The 17,344-nt window shown below is 33.8% G+C and overlaps 1 long non-coding RNA gene across 1 annotated transcript; it reads right to left on the bottom strand.

The window, feature by feature from the left end:
• Window positions 1-4,646: 4,646 nt before the first annotated feature.
• LOC118492310 lies at window positions 4,647-5,164 on the bottom strand. Its single transcript, XR_004893150.1, has 2 exons — window positions 4,906-5,164; window positions 4,647-4,814 (listed from the first exon to the last, which is right to left on the bottom strand). It is a non-coding gene; the product is annotated as an uncharacterized LOC118492310 (long non-coding RNA).
• Window positions 5,165-17,344: the final 12,180 nt, after the last annotated feature.

Below are 17,344 nucleotides of genomic sequence, written 5' to 3'. Positions count from 1 at the left end.
ATTGTGATCGCCAATATCTTCTACTATGGTTTTAAATTCAGATCGATTTAATACGTGATCCATTTATTTGCGTTTGTGTCGTAGGAAGCAAGTGACATCGGCCAACAAACTTCTATTTAAAGAAAAGAATAGTCGGCATAGCTTATGTCAATTTCATTAATTTACATGTAGGCGATATTATAAACTTGAAGAATCTACAAAATTTGGTTACACTGGAGGGTGTGGCTATTGGCTAGGATTTTATCACGTCATCTCATCGTCACATCATACAAGGGCTTTAAAGCCCTCTCCTTTAATTTATAGGGTGTGGAGGGTGTGGCTAGGGGCTTTATAGCGCCCCCCTTTAAAGCCAATCAAATTCGATGGAGCCCCCCCTCCCCCTTTGCTCGTTAACATGGTGGCGGAAGGATGATGGCATCCCCCCCTTAATTGTGGGCGGTGTGGACGATGGAGGCTGAGATGGCGGGATGACGCCCCCACACCCACCAGCCTTAAAACATCTCAAGTGAAAAAGAATAAATAATGTAGTACGACTTTTTTTCTCCATTAAAAATATCTTTTTAATAAATTCACTTGATCACAAACTAAAAAAAAGTGTGTTCGAAATAAGTTTTGTTGGGATATGAATTTACACCAAAACTTAATAGTAATAATATGAAAACTATTTGTAATTATTACTATATATTACTATTACTATATATTACTAAGGAATTGAAATGAATAGTGATTTTAGTATTATAATAATATATAGTTTTTTAATACTTTTTTTATTTTAATATTATAATAATAGTTATTTTCTTTACTTTTTAATTTTAATTCTTTTTTTAATATCAGGGGTTGGGATAATCTTGGTGTCAACCGGTATCGAACCAGTACTGGTATCGAAAATACCGGGACGATCCTGTTTGGTATCAGTATGAAGGTAAAAAACGGCACTAATACAGTAAACGCCAAAACTTAGTGCCAAATTGATATTGGAAATCTTTTGGTTTGGGAAATTCAGTGCTACTACCCGGTACCATTTACTCATCCCTGATCACGGTTACCGTACGAACAACGGTATCGTACAACTTTATTTTGTTGATTTTCTTCAACTTTTAATTTTTTCTTTTTATAGTTTCAGGGGTAGGAATGAGCTCGGTGCCAACCGATACATAATCGGTACTGATACCGAAAATACCGGTTACGGTACCGGTATAAGATGGTAAAAAACAGTAGTGAACCGGTAACAGGAACGCCAAAAGTCGGTACCGAATTGGTACTTAAGATCTTTCGATTCGGCAAATTTGGTACCGGTACCCAGACCAATTTGCTCATCTCTGACCACGGGTTTCATACGAACAACATCATTACCATACAACTTTTTTGGTTGATTTTCTTTCGGTTATCTTTTAGTGTTTTTTTCTACATTTTCTTTTTATTCTTGTCAGTAGTTCAATTCGCAACACGCTCGTAGTGATTTCAAAACACCTGTAAACACGGACTAAATAACAAAAGAAATTCGCCGCAACACGGCGAACATTTTTAAACCTAGTTGTCTTAGAAATAGGATGAAACCGCTAAGGACGAGCAACAATGTCACTATTTCACTGCAATATGTGCCACTGCTCAAAGACCATGAAGACCGAAGAATTAAGATTATGGAATATAGTCTCAAGCTGTGCAAGGCATCACAAGATATGCGTCTAGAGGACTATACCTAGACTTAACAAAACAATACTTAACTATCACCAGAGCATGCACCCAAATCGGCGCATGCAGCAGTGACAATTAAGAGGTACAAAGAGTACAAATGTAGGGGTTGCAGCCAATCAGTGTGCGTCAAGCTCTGCCCAGGCAACTCCCATGATGATCAATCGTGCATGAGACAAGAAATACAAAAGGACGGTGACGTGTAACCAATCAGGTTGCGTCATTCACTGCTCCATGATCTCCACTCACAACTGGTGACAGAGTCGACAACATGGACGATCGTCGGGCCACGTGGCTCCAGTCACCATGCGCCAGTGTCTAAATCCTCTGCAAACACTAACGCTCGTGTCAGGTGAGACAAATAGGATATTTCTTGATGTTACTGCCCGGCCCTAGGCCTATTAGCCCATCTCATTGTACACATTCCTCGGCTATTAATACCAACTTTCAACCACGGGTTTAAGGATCAGCTCTCTCATTCTCTTACACTTAACACAAACTCGTTTAGTGTTCTTAAACGATACTTATTCTCACGTCGGGGGTGGTTACAAGGAGAACCCCTCACCTCTCATCCTTGTAACGAGTCTCACGGTGTTTTATTTTGAAGATCTTACTCCGATCATTACCGATGAAACTTAAGGATTAACCATCTTGAAAAAACCATTCCCACAAAGATAAACCCTTCGATTTAGACTTAGTGTTTCTACATATTATCTAGAACTCATGGAATGTTACCATTGCTCTATTATGTTTACATCATGTTGGTTTCCATTGATGTCTACATTATTTAGGATGTTGAGTCTACTATATATTGTTGGAACCTCCATTATGTAATACCCCATGGAGTTTACGGTTTAATGAAGTTTACGGTTCATAAAAAATGCGAACGTTTCTATTTGACCAAATTGACCTCCGCGTGGCTCAAAATTGACAGACAACCATTAAAATGGGGCTTACCAAATTTTCCATTGAAATCCTACCATGAAAAAACAAAGTTCCACTTCGAACCACATAATTAACAGATAAGAGATTATGATTTATGATACTAACAACAATTGTGGTTAATAACAAAAGAAACAAACAGCATACAACTGATTCAAAGGTCACCAGAACTTACCACATTCATTGTAAGCAACCCAGCAAGCTTCAAGTAAATCATCATCCACCGCCACTGCTCACCACTGTCTAGTTCCCACAAAATATATATGGACAAATTATTCCTTCCAAATCGTCGTTTCCATGCCCTCCATTCATATCTGTTCATCATAAACATATGAAAGCTTGAACTCAATACTATAGGATTAAATACATAAAGCAACTATAGATAAAAAAAATAATAACTATGAACCAAGCCATGGTCTAAGCCTTCCTTATAAGACCACGTGTAGTGGTATAACACTATAATGCCCCCACCATGGGGCGTTTTGCGCCATGTGGCGTCCTAGTCAGCAAGGGGGCATTATAGCAAAAGTGGTGTAGTGGTATAATGCCCCATAATGCCCCATTCAATCATTTTACAATCATTTCACAATTATTTTTTTTTAATTTAAAACATAAAATAACATTCATTAATTTAAAAAAAAAATTACATTACTTGAAAAAAAAATAAAAAAAAAACTTAAAAAAAACCGAAAGTAAAAAAAAAGCAGAAAATAAAAAAAAAACCGAAAAATAACTGAAAAAAATAAAAAAAAAACATAAAAAAATAATATGATCTAGAGTCCATATTTTTCTTTAATTTTTTGGCGACGCATTTGCGCAAGGATCAACGCATCGCCTTGTAGGTGGTCGATAGGTTTGGACAAAAACTCGATGTCCTTTTCCATTTGCCTCGCCTCTTGCATCTCGTTAAATTTTTTTGTTTCGGCCATTCGTTCCTTCATAATTTCATAACGTTGGTGGCCGAGATCTCGAATGTCTTGGAGACGACGGTTCATCTCCTCGAAATCATCCTTTAACTCGAGATCGGAAGACGACTCGAGCGTTTTTTTCCCGGCTCCCTTTCTTCTACCGGCGGGTCGGGCCAACTCTTCTTGAATGCCCTCGTCCACCGCCTCATTTAAATCAACATTGCGGGCATCCGATGTCGGAGTTGACGGGTCAACGGAGGATGATGTTTTTGACCTTTTAGCCCGACGTCTACTACTAGACGTCATTGGGTTAACTACCGCCCACTTTGGACTTTTTCGAAGTAGCTCCCAACACTTGTAGTACGTGAAAGGGCCTTTTGTCCTCTCGAACTCCTCCAAACTCTTCGTTAAAACCCCCACGTCACCTTCACCGCTCGGGCGATTATCGTAGTTACGTTGGAAGACTTCTTGAAACGCATGACACTTGTTGTTTATGTCGGTCCATTTGCTAGAAATCGAGTCTTTGTCCCGATGTTCGCCTTGACCCCACGTGCTAAAGAAGAGTGCACGAACCCTATCCCAAAAAACCGGACCCGTTTGAAAGTTTGCTACAAAAAAAAAATAATAAGTTGTTTGTGAAGTTTTGTATAAAAAATGGTGTGAATGTGAGTTAAATATATATAGTGGGAATTATTTAAAATAAAAAAAAAATAAAGAAAGTTACCGTTTGAGCAACGGTCGAAAGATGGTGGCCCCCACACGATTAAGCGTTATTTTTAAAACGCCGGAGACAATTTTTTTCGAAAATCACGCCTCATAACGCCCCCTGTAATGGGGGGTGGGGCGTTATAGGGCGTTTTCGGGCAAAAATTTTTAAAAAAAACGCCCCATTACGCTTGGTCTAATAATGAACCAAGCCCAATAACATCTTCATACCCTTTATCGATATGGTTCATACCTAGACCACCTCTATTCAAACATGTTATATACACTTAAAATGAGTTTAAATTCAGAAAGAATGAGACATAGAATGCAAAATTTTCTCACAAGCTAAGCCTTTCGAAACAATTCAGAGTAATCATGTGACTTGATGAAAAAAATGACTTAAAAACGTAATAAACCTTTGATTAGAGTAAGAAATAAGTGAAATATTTGAGTAATCGAACCATTTCCAGATCTGAAGTGGTTCTGAAGCGGATCTGACCTTTATGAAATATAAATCACAATATATCTTGTCGTCCTTACTGCCGTTAGATCCGGTGGAACCCTAGACTACAAAACAACAGATCTATATTGAATTCTTACAAACCTTTATTGCAGCAACTAAAACATATGAAAGCAAGAAGAAGTTGAAAGAGTATACATTCTAACTTTAAAACAGTATCTCGATCTTGAGCTCTTCTCAAACCCTAAATCGGAACCAAGAGGTCGGATTCATCATCAATCACGTGCAATCTTCAACGATCTGGTGAAATCGTGGTGAAATCACCTTCATGTTCTTGAATCGCCAGAGAGAAAAAGGGAGGGGTTGAGGTTTTTGAAAATGTGAGATCTAAAGAATGATCTAGAAACCCTAGATGTGTATCCTGTGTTTTTTTTTTTTGGCATTGAATCCTTGTACATAAAGCTTCAAGGCTTGTAATATTTAAAAATGTGGCCAATGACCATTTTCGTCATTCGAATATGCATATTATATAGTATAGATTAATTTCAAACATGTTAACGAATGGTAATAACTATTTTGTCTTTTGTATGTGTGTGTTTTTAATTTTATAACATTTTGTCTTTTGTTGGTTTTGTCATTTGTATGTGTGTTCTTGTTTTCTTAGTAAGTTTTAGCATCTATTATATATTATAAACTAGGCTATCACCCGGGAACATCTCGGGATAGGGAAAATTATATTTGAAAAATCAAATACATAGATAAAATTAGTAAACTAATTGGTGTGTTCTTTCCCGTCCTAACAAAATCTTTTATTCGGTTTTAGTAATATTCCAATTTGGCCTCCATGAGTGTTTAAAGGTTTCATGTGGAATTATTAACTTTTAGGTTAAGAGTGAAATATAATTATAATAATGTTTGGAGATGGTGAAGATATTTCTATGTGATGATTGTATGAAGTTTTCAAAAGTGATATTTGTTGATGTTTAATAATGCTCTGTAATAGCGGTGATATTCGGTCCAGATAGCAAAGGATTAAAAACATATTTACATAAACCCCGTTAACTTTTGTAAAACGGCTATGATATAGTCAAACTCATTTAGTATGATAGTATTTTTTTAAACCTTATTAATTAAATGAAAAAAGAAAAAAAATATAATTATTAAATTGAAATATGTTTACAGCTTTGACTGGCATTTTGAAAAGATTGGGGTATTTTTGGATACACAGTTATAAATAGTGTATAAAATCTTTTAAATTACTAATACAAATATTAAGTTAAATAGGAAAGTTGTGTAAACGTATATAAGTAAATTTGAGTAATATATTTTTTATTGACATATGGTATTATAGTAATAGAAAATGTAATTATACCAGGTTAATGGGCCGCTTTATAAAAATTGATTGGGCCGCTTTATAAAAAATAATCCACAATCACATATACCAACAAATACTGGCCTACAAATTTAATTTGTAAACTATCATTGGGCCGTCCAAACTATCATTGGGCCGTCCAAACACCATAATTTAATACAGCAAATTTTTTAACATAATTAAACATGAAACATAATACACTTAATTCTTTTATTATTAAACTAAGGAAAAGATAAAACACAAGACACTTGAAACAAATTAAATAGTTCGATAAACAAAAGATGAAATAGTATCAATTTAATTAAATTTTTCTATCAGAAAGGCGAAACGATTGTCTCCAAAAATAATGCGCCTTTAGGTCCGTTAAAGCTGTCAACATGTTGAATGTAGTTAAAAGAATCGTTGCACAGTAGAACTTCTACAGTATCTCCCCAAATACTTGTTACCAACCACTTATTGTCTTGAATTATATTCGTCCTTTGCTGCGGATCCAATTGTTGAACTATGCGAGCATTGGTGAAAGAAAATACCGTTATCCAATCATCATGTTCATATTTGACCAATTCTGCAGTTAGTTCATCAGAATATCGAACAACAATGCCATGGAGCCTGTCCGAAATTGTTAGAAAATGCACTTGGCAAGGATTGACTTGAATACGCTCGGGAAAACGAAGAATACTGAACGATTCAGATATAACATCAAAAGCAACAATGTTACATTCACCAGGTGGAATCCAGTAATTGGAAACAGTGAAATAAATTGTTTTGCCCGAATAAATTCCGTGAGACCATGAATAAAAACTTGAACCAAACAAACATCCTTTCAAGAAACTCAACTTTCTCCATGAGTCATCATGTCGTGAATATACACGAGCAGTAACTGCGCCAGCGAAACAGTTAATATGAAGCACTTTCAGATCGTTGTGCTCGTCAACGTACATCCCACCCGTATCGTCATGTCGACCAAAATAATGACTAAAATAGTCGTCCGATATCAACTTAAAACGCCTAATCGTTGGATTCCAAAGGACGAGCTCATTCGCATCAGTCCTCCTAATGCAAAGTAAAATCAGTCCACTAAACGAACCTATAATGATTAATCTTGATGGCTGGACATCGTATGGAAAAGTGACGATTTTTCTGGTATCGACTTCCAAGTTGCCAGATACTATGTCGTCAACGACAATGGTATGTTCATTCAAAGAGAGCAGCTTCTTTTGTAGTAAGTTTGAAAGTCGTCGAGTATGTATTAAAACAAACTTTGGTGTAGATAACTCATAACACCATTGTTTGCAAACACACTTGAATTGACAAACTACCTTTGCAAGTAGTCTCGATAAGATCTCTTCAAACATCATGTCATCACCAATACGTTCCATGATCCTTAATACTCTGATAACAAAAAAAACAATAAACAAAAAACGATTGTATAAAAACTTATTGTATAAACACTTGAGAACTATCAATTGAATATCAAAAAATTTATAATAGTAAAATTTTATACAATAACCATAATAGAATAATTTTAATACTTCAAACAGGATGTTCAAAAAATATAAAAAAAAGACATTAAAAAAATAGAAAATATTTATATAAAATCACCAAATCTAACCATTAACAGTAAACCTAATGAAAACAAAATCCATTAATAAAAACACGAAATCTTCAAATAAGTTTATGTCAAACCCAATACTTTCGATCACTGTACCATAACAATATAAACAAAATTCCATTGTACAAGATTGAAGACATAGATTATTACACTCCATACCAAACAATCTCGAGTATTGTTTTGGTTTCCGGTTTAATCTATAGATAAAACATCAAGAAACACATACTATCCAAGTATATGATTGAAGATAATCTTATACAAAATACTTGTATAAAATTGAAGACATAGATTATTACCATAAAGAACAAATAATTTCGAATAAAAAAGATGAAAAAAATACACCAATCGGAGATGGAATCAAACATTTAACCAGAAATATTAGATGAAGACAAACAAAAGATCCAGGTATGCGATTGCATGTATAGATACATAATCGGAGATGGAAAGCTTTACATTTAAAGTAAATAAGATGAAAACAATACACCAAAAACATTTTAGGTATGAAATATGCAGGATATTACCGATGTAGATTTTGAGGTTTTTTGATGAACTTGTTGAAGATCAAAGGATTCCTTGGTTCTCGAGATGAAGCAATATAAATAAGTGAAATATTGTGTGAGAGATATTACTAAAATATCTCCTATATATAGTCCGGATACCCATGGATGGGCGGTTCGCATTTCTTGCATATCTCGTGGAGTTATGTTATAAGTTTGTAGGATTAATTTTAAAACTATATAATGTATTGAAAGTGACTAATATTGGTATGACTGTACAATAAATATTTTAAATTTGAAAATACAAACTTATACAATATGAAATTTATATATCTAAATATATATATAACGTATTTAAAGTGACTACGGGAGATCTTTAAGAGTTAGGTTCATTCGTTTGGAGAATGAATGAATGATTGTCGTATGCGGACATATAGTCAATATGGTTCGTCGAAGAAGATGAAGAGTTCCGACTATAACTTCACAGGGATTTTAAGCAATAAGCAAGAATTAAATCCAAGTACAAACTAATTTGATGATTAATTATCGTTTTTGTCCCATGATCTTGATAACAAAAAGTTCTTGGTTGTTTTCAATAGGCTTTTATATAATTAACTTTTAGGTTAAGAGTGAAATATAATTATAATAATGTTTGGATATGGTGAAGATATTTGTATGTGATGATTGTATGAAGATTTGAAAAGTGATATTTGTTGATGTTTAATAATGCTCTGTAATAGCCTGGATATTCGGTCCAGATAGCAAAGGATTAAAAACATATGTACATAAACCCCGTTAACTTTTGTTAAATGTATATAGATATAGTCAATCTCATTTAGTATGATAGTATTTTTTTAAACCTTATTAATTATATGAAAACAGAATAAAAATATAATTATTTAATTGAAATATGTTTACAGCTTTGACTGGCATTTTGAAAAGATTGGGGTATTTTTGGATACACATTTATAAATTGTGTATAAAATCTTTGAAATTACTAATACAAATATTAAGTTAAATAGGAAAGTTGTGTAAACGTATATAAGTAAATTTGAATAATATATTTTTTATTGACATATGGTATTGTAGTAATAGAAAATGTAATTATACCAGGTTAATGGGCCGCTTTATAAAAATTGATTGGGCCACTTTATAAAAAATAATACAAAATCACATATAGCAACAAATACTGGCCTACACATTTAATTGGTAAACTATCATTGGGCCGTCCAAACTATCATTGGGCCGTCCAAATCTATAATATAATACAGCAATTTTTTTGACATAATTAAACATGAAACGTAATACACTTAATTCTTTTATTATTAAAAAAAAATGTCAAAATTTTTTTTATATATAGATGTTGCTAAAAAAGGGATTTAAAAATAATTATATCTAAAGTCGTTACTTGTTACATGTTTTAACAACTTTTTCAATAACTATTAACAACCAACTTATGTTTCTGTTCAAATAAAAACATATCTTTGGAAACCTTACAATTAAGTATACGATATATTAGATATATATTAATATAGTTAATATAAAAAAAGGCAAATATCATCAAGTTAAATGTTGGTATATTATAATCAAGTTAAATGTTGATATCTCAGTTGAAATTAGATTGGGATTCAATCGAGATTCGATTGAAATTCAGCACAAAGAAAACCAACACAAAATATAAAAAACCTCTGTTCAATGCAGACATTGATATTGAAATACCAATGAATGTTTAATATCATGTAATGATTGATAAAATTTGAATGTTTAAATCAAAAAATCTGATTTTAAATAATAGAAATATGAGCTAATTTAATTTCTTGCTAACTTTCTCCAAAGTCTTGAAAGTACTTGAAGTTGAAGACACGTAGACGTCATCCAATGTACGTTTTTTTTTATTGGTATCACAACTGGTGTTAACATCATCGTCCTTCACACTTAGGATGTGACTTTTCTTCTTTATAAATTCTTTATCATTTACCTAAAAGAAATGTGAAAATATATTAAAAAATAATATAATTAAAAATCTTATAACTATTAATAAATATGAAACGTGTATTGAAAAAAAAAATTACCTCCGTAATCTTCATCTTTTCTTTGAGCTCATTAATAATTGACTCATCATCAGTCAAGTTCGTGACAAAATACATCTCATCAAAGTTAGTAAGATTATAATTTGTTATCTCAATTTTAAAGGCAAACTTCTTTCCAATCAAGTTGTTTAAATCCACGGGAAAGATTACTTTTTCAACAACCTATGAATCAAAATATTGTATGAAAAAGTTAATAAGAAATTTTTAGAAAATAAAATGAAAAAAATAGACAAAGGGAAAAATGATTTATACATACAGGTGTTATATTTTCTTGAAACAATTGTTCAGCCGACTTTAGAACAACTTTTTCAATGATTTCATCAACCAGAGGATGAAATAATATTAGTGGAACATCATCACTGTTGTCTTCCACTTGAACTTTTATTTTGAATCTAATTAAGTTAAATACAATCACACATATATACAAACAGATTATTTTACAAAACATATAAATATTAAAGAAGATAACAAATTATCATATTACCTTGGAACTGGATATATAACACTTTCATCACAATTAGGGTTCTTGCAAACATAGAAAAATTGTTCCTCCATACTCGGGCTGTCTATAAAATCTGTACCAGCCTCGATTAAACATTTAGGACACTCCATATAGTGCCAACCAAAATGCTTATCGATACCAGTAATAGTACCAAGTATGATAACAGATTGAGGCTGTATAAAATAAAATTTATAAAAATATTTAATTTAAAGACAATGTTCATCTACTTTTGCCATTATAAATATATATACACACCTTCATAATTTGCCAGAGATCATATATATTCCTCAAAGGAGTATTCATGATAAATTCATCAGTTGACATCTACAATAATATAAACGAAAAGTTAATTTTGTATGTAGAAAATGAACAAAAAAGTGGCATTAATAAATTTATATATTACTGGTAGAATAGAGTACAAAAAAAATCAAAATTAAACTAATACCTTTTCAAATTCGAGGTGAAATACAGTTTTTTATCTTGTAATGTATAAATTTCTAACAACTTTGAACATGTATTTATAAAGACATTTTAATTTAGGAAGTTGTTTAATTTAAAATGTTATATTACGATTTAAACTAAATCTATATATAAAGTAAATACTAAGATGATTGTATTTATTTTTGGTTTATGAATTTTATATTTACCATATATCTTTTTTTTAGAAAGAGTTTGACTATTATGTTTTTGGAATGAATCGATGATTCGATAATTAATACATTTAATTTAGAAAGTTTAAAACTATTTTAATAATGTTTTAGTATCTTTTTAACAAATTAAAAACTTATATTAAAATTATAATAATTAAGAAAGTGTAAATAAACATTTTTCCGTAAAGTTAATAAATTATAATAATTAACAAAATGTAATTATTTGGGTTTCTTTGTACAAAATCTTTTTCCCCATATGTCTTCTCCATATACAAAGATTTCCTCCCACTTCCCAATAACCTCCATCTTTTTCATCGGTTACATCATCTTCATCTTCTTCACTTATTCGGATCATAAAGGTATGCTTCAATATCTTAAATTCTGAATTTCATTGTACTGTTTTTGTTAACTCTTTGAAAGCATTGTTAAGTTTGAAGGTCTAATATTCGATTATGGATTTTAGTTTCTATTCATGTTTATATATAGATTTAGCACATTCGGGTGATTGTTAATGAGATTAGTTGAACGATATGTGTTATTTTGATGTATTGAATGTGATATATGATAAAAGACATGTTTAAGGTAAGTTTAAAACATTCTGATTTTGAATTTTTATTTTGTATTATACAATGGAAGATGTAATATTAGTAAGTATATGTTAGATTACCGTTATTATATATTAAATGTTTATGGTATGAGGTCTTACTTTGTAGATATATTAAATTGATTATATTAGGTATCATCATCTTTTTTGCATTATGATAATTGTGGAAAACATTTTATTATGTGAATATGTTGTTTAGATTATGTGCAGTACGTTGATTATGTTTTTTATTCAACGGAATACCTAATCTAATTAGTTCATGTTTGTTCAAACGCAGATAACTATGACGTCTTTTTATAAAATATTTTCCTCCGACTGTTCAGAATATCTAGTAAGATAATTAATCTTATAAGTACATCATTTTTTCCTCATTTCTTTATGTTAATCCATCTTATGTTTTTCAAGGAAATACCAAATCAATATAGCAACAGATTCCTATTGAATGCTGAACCAAACAATCAAGCCATTATCAAATGTGTGAACGGTAAGGAATTTGAAGTAATTTTGACTAAACATAAAGATGCGTTTGTGTTCATGGATGGTTGGGAACTGATTGTAGCCAAACTATCGTTTACGGAGGGTTGTTTTCTGATGTTTAAGCAAATTGACTTGTATTCGTACTTGTTAACACCTTTTAAGAATATGCAAGACCATCCGATCTTCGGATCTAATGTTCCTTTGTTTACCTCCATGTCTACCGAGAAAACGATAAGCAATGTTGAGTACTTCTGTCAACGCTTCACAGAAGAGTCGAATGATAATTTGGTGAGTATACAAACAATATTTTTATATGGTTTTCACTAACAAATTTATGTTATTTAAACTGCATGAATATTATACGCAGATAATTCCTGCTGATTTCGTTGAAAATACAATACGTTTACCATCTATTAGCAAGTTAACATTCAAGGTCCATGTTAATTTGTGGGACAGTTTTGATGTGATGATTCAGAAAGACCGTAATCTTAAGGTGTATCTTATGTACGATTCATGGGACAATGTTGTGAATTACGTACCTATATACCCGGATTATTACGTTGTGATGAGGTACATTTTTAAACAAAATTTCCAGCTCATTGTTTATGACTTGAACGGTTGTGAGATTCTTGTGCCGAAGCGTCTATACACGCTTGCTGCTGGAAACATACCTAAACCAGGTCCTTCAAATATTGAAAGACAAGACACCGATGATAAAACCGATCATGAAAACGATGAGGAAGAATCTGATCCAGATTATAATGAATCAATGAATGATGATTCTGTTGATGTTTCTTCTATCTTAACTAACTCTGATATCGATGGAATGAATGATGAGGAAGACGTTGAAGTTTCAGATTGTGAAGAAGATAAAAAGGGTGATCCGGACTACAATCCTATTGAGTTTGAATGGAAGTACGACAGGCGTTTTGTAAGATCAGTTGTTATTCATATTTTACATATATTGACATAATAGAAAATCCAAAAATTATTTTTAGTATTTAATTTTGCAGTGTTATACCACTCATAATCTAATATTTTGTTATAATTATTTATTGTAGCGTGTAACACCCCCAAAATTCCACCTGCGGAAACCCCGCGAGGCGTGTTACGCATCAGAGTTCGAGCCACCAATCACATTGAACCAATGGTAAGTATTTAAATACATCATGACATTATTTACCAACATAAGTTGTCAACATACTATTAATTCTCAAAAGTTGTGTAGCGGAAGCATGTAATAAATTGTTTAGCAATCGTTTCATAATAACGCTTAAAATCAATGTATCACATGTAATTTAATCCAAAAGGCTCGATCCATGACCACTCCTGCACTCCCAGATAGCAAGCTTCCCAATTCCTAGATACCTAACGACCTGCGAGCATGTAACACGTGTATCAGACAAAGCTGGCGAGTTCACAGTTTTTAGAAAATGTTTATTACCCGTTGTGTATAAAACCGTTCAATAACCACTGCAAGTAATATTGTTAATATCTCATTTCCAAACACGGACGGCTCACGGACTGCCCTTCCCACGTACTCCTATCTAGTACTGGGCCAGACTGGGTCATTAGTTCACCTCCGTCCTCTACAGGCACGGGGTGAGGGTGCCAAACCTAAGTAGCGCTACTAACTAATACCCGATGAGGGACTTACAAAAGATGATAGGTGAGATCATTAACCAATATACTCGTTTTTACCCAATGACTCATTCCCCCCATGGAATACCCACTGACTGTCCCCAACCACTGGGACGCATGCTCGAATGTAGTGAACTCACCTTAGATGTGCTCGGTTTGTTACGTTACCAGTTTCCAGTTAGCCAATCAAACCCTACCGCGGTTACCAAAAACTGTCAGTTTCGTAAACACGTATTACACACGTAACATACACGTATCAGCATACAAGTCGTAACAGTTATTCACGCAATCCAACAATCCATACTCTATGTTGTATTAGTACATGGGAGGTGTATGGGCCTCGTATTAGCTCGTTTTCACGTATCATTTAACACTTATCTTCCATATAGTGTGCAATCCACATAATTTGAAACCAAACATAAAACATAAAGCATGTATTTGTGTGTGTCACAGTTGTTAGCCGACCCAGTAACTAGTGCGATCGGCTCATAATAGAAAGCCCATTCTCAATGTTAGAGCCCGATAACTAATGCATGGCCCAATGGAGTGTGTGTAAGATTTATTGGTGCGATCTAGGCCTCCAATGTGTTCGGCCCAGAATGCACTATAACCCAAGTGTTTATGCCATTACCATGAAAGTGTGTGACCAGTTATTTGTTTCCACATTATTTTGTCAAACAGTTTACACAATTTCCATACAATCAATAACACAATTAATATATTACTTCAAATATACAAACATCTTCAACTCATCATTCGAACCAGGCTATGACCATCCACACCATTTTTCAACAAGCATTCATCGTCACTCCATTCTAACCAGTGACAAACTTCTAATTCTTCGAGATAGCTACTCATTAATAAACGTTTTCAATAAAAAAAATCATCTTTAGCATTTATTAAAATCGGATCAAATCCATAATACCCAAATACGAAAGTGTTTCTTTATACGATCATCATTATCCTTGACGAACACCCTATCCTAAATATTGTCATCACCAACAAGATATTCAACACCCTAAACAACTAACAGTAAGACCCATTTAATATGGCATGTCCTTTTTTTTTTGTCTTGGCCCAATCAAAATATTTAAAACAATGTTAATGGTCCAATAAGCTTTGAAGGTGATTAATTGTGTCAGCCATGTTCATGTGATTGTTCAGTCTATCATGTGAATCATTCAGATCATAAGTCACTATCCATGTGAATAAAATGCCTATAATATGTAAATGTGGTGGGATGCATATCACTGATTTGACGGCCCTATTATTATGTGAATCCCAAAACACACTCACTATCATTAATTCTAGCATGGGTACATATTAGTTGCTTCACATCATTCACATGCAAATATCAATCATTATACTTCACATGATCATCAGACAATTACGTGTAAACTTGTGCAATAATTATATAAATTCTAAATGTTTAATGGACCTTATCTTCCATCTAATTAAAACCAATCAATAACTCATCAACAAGAACACAACCAAACATACAAATCATATTAACATATTGTAATCATACTAACCGAGTTTCACAAGGAGGAGTATTCGATCTAAGAAGGGGGCTGCCGTCGTTTAGGGGGAGAGGATAGAGCACTAGGGTTTGTATTTTGTGTGGGTGTGTTATGCGTATAAAGAGGAAGATCCGTATGGAACATATATCCAGTTCGGTTGGACATAAAGGTTCACTTGGGTTTGTTTTGGGCTCCAAAAGTCTAGGCTACTCCATTGATCAGAACAACCCAAGAGTGCGGCCCAGATGGAACGAAGCCATTTAATAGAGGGACGTAAGGGTGCGACCTAAATGAAACAACCCAGCCCATTTAAATGAAATCACAAATACTTAACTAGGTTCGACTAATAACCGCACAAGCACATATAGCCATAACGCAACAACGACGTATAAAATAATAAGCACCTCTAACAATTTAACATAATCCCATACACATAAAAATCTAATATTTCGAACAGTACATGCACATTACCAAACCTAACACATTGCCAACAGAGATTTCGGAATAGATGATACATAAAGGAAAGAACATGAAGTCTTGGGTTGTCACATCATCCCCAACTTGAAAGAAATTTCGTCCCGAAATTTGATAGGCAAATTACAAAACGGTAAGCAAGCTACGAACGAAAGTATGCTAAATCAGGATGACTGCGTATTTTCTGCGGGTGTCACATCATCCCCAACTTGAAAGGGAATTTCGTCCCGAAATTCACTAGTTGCATTAACATCTGAGTCACTAGGTTTTGTCTTGTCCTTTGGGAATAGATGTGGATACTTGAGCTCCATTTGATCCTCACGTTCCCACGTGAACTCCGGTCCACGTCGCGAGTTCCAACGTACCCTCACAATCAGAATGCGGCTATGCTTACGAATTTTAACTTCCCGGTCCATACTCTCAACTGGTTCTTCGACAAATTGTAACTTGTCGTCTATCTTCAGTTCTGGAAAGGGTACAACCAGTGTTTCGTCAACCTAACACTTCTTTAACTGCGACACATGAAATACATCACTATAGGCCACCTTTCCGATTCGTTCCAGAATTTTGAATGGTCCAACATAGCGGGGGTTGAGTTTTCCGCGTTTCCCAAAACGCACCACACCCTTCCAGGGTGAGACTTTTAACATGATACGTTCGCCTACAGCGAACCCCCAATGTTTCCTAAGCTTATCAACTTCCCTGACGGTTACTCGTTGCCGCCAAACAATTTCCGATCTAAACAATCTTTCCAAGAGCTTCGAATACAAATCCTGGAACTGTGATTAGGTTGTCACCCACCTTTATCTAACAAGGAGATTAGCGTTACTGTATATGCGATGCCTCGGACAGAACTGTATGCATACTAAAACGGTAACGGCTGCAGTAGAACTCACACAAAGATAAGCGTCCTTCCATTTCTACTAAAGTTAACCATACAGATGCTCACAACATGTCCTCGAGTGCAAGGATGGTTCGTTTACTCTATCTGTTTGCCCTACGGTGATACGAAATGGCCATACCTAGACGTGGACCGAGGGTATCGTGTATTGCTTGTCATAAATCAGGTATAGCTCCAAAATCAGAAGTGACAGGAGTTGGCACCTCGTGCCTAAAGCCGCCTCTCTTAGAAGAACATCCACAGCTTGTGAAGTCTTGCTAGTTTTCTAGATTGCAAGAGAGTGTGCCGGTTACGTGG

Source organism: Helianthus annuus, chromosome 5 (genome assembly GCF_002127325.2).
Source record: "Helianthus annuus cultivar XRQ/B chromosome 5, HanXRQr2.0-SUNRISE, whole genome shotgun sequence".
Lineage (NCBI taxonomy): Eukaryota > Viridiplantae > Streptophyta > Magnoliopsida > Asterales > Asteraceae > Helianthus > Helianthus annuus.
The sequence above is the reverse complement of the archived record's forward strand: the minus strand, read 5'-3'. Positions and strand labels throughout refer to the sequence as shown.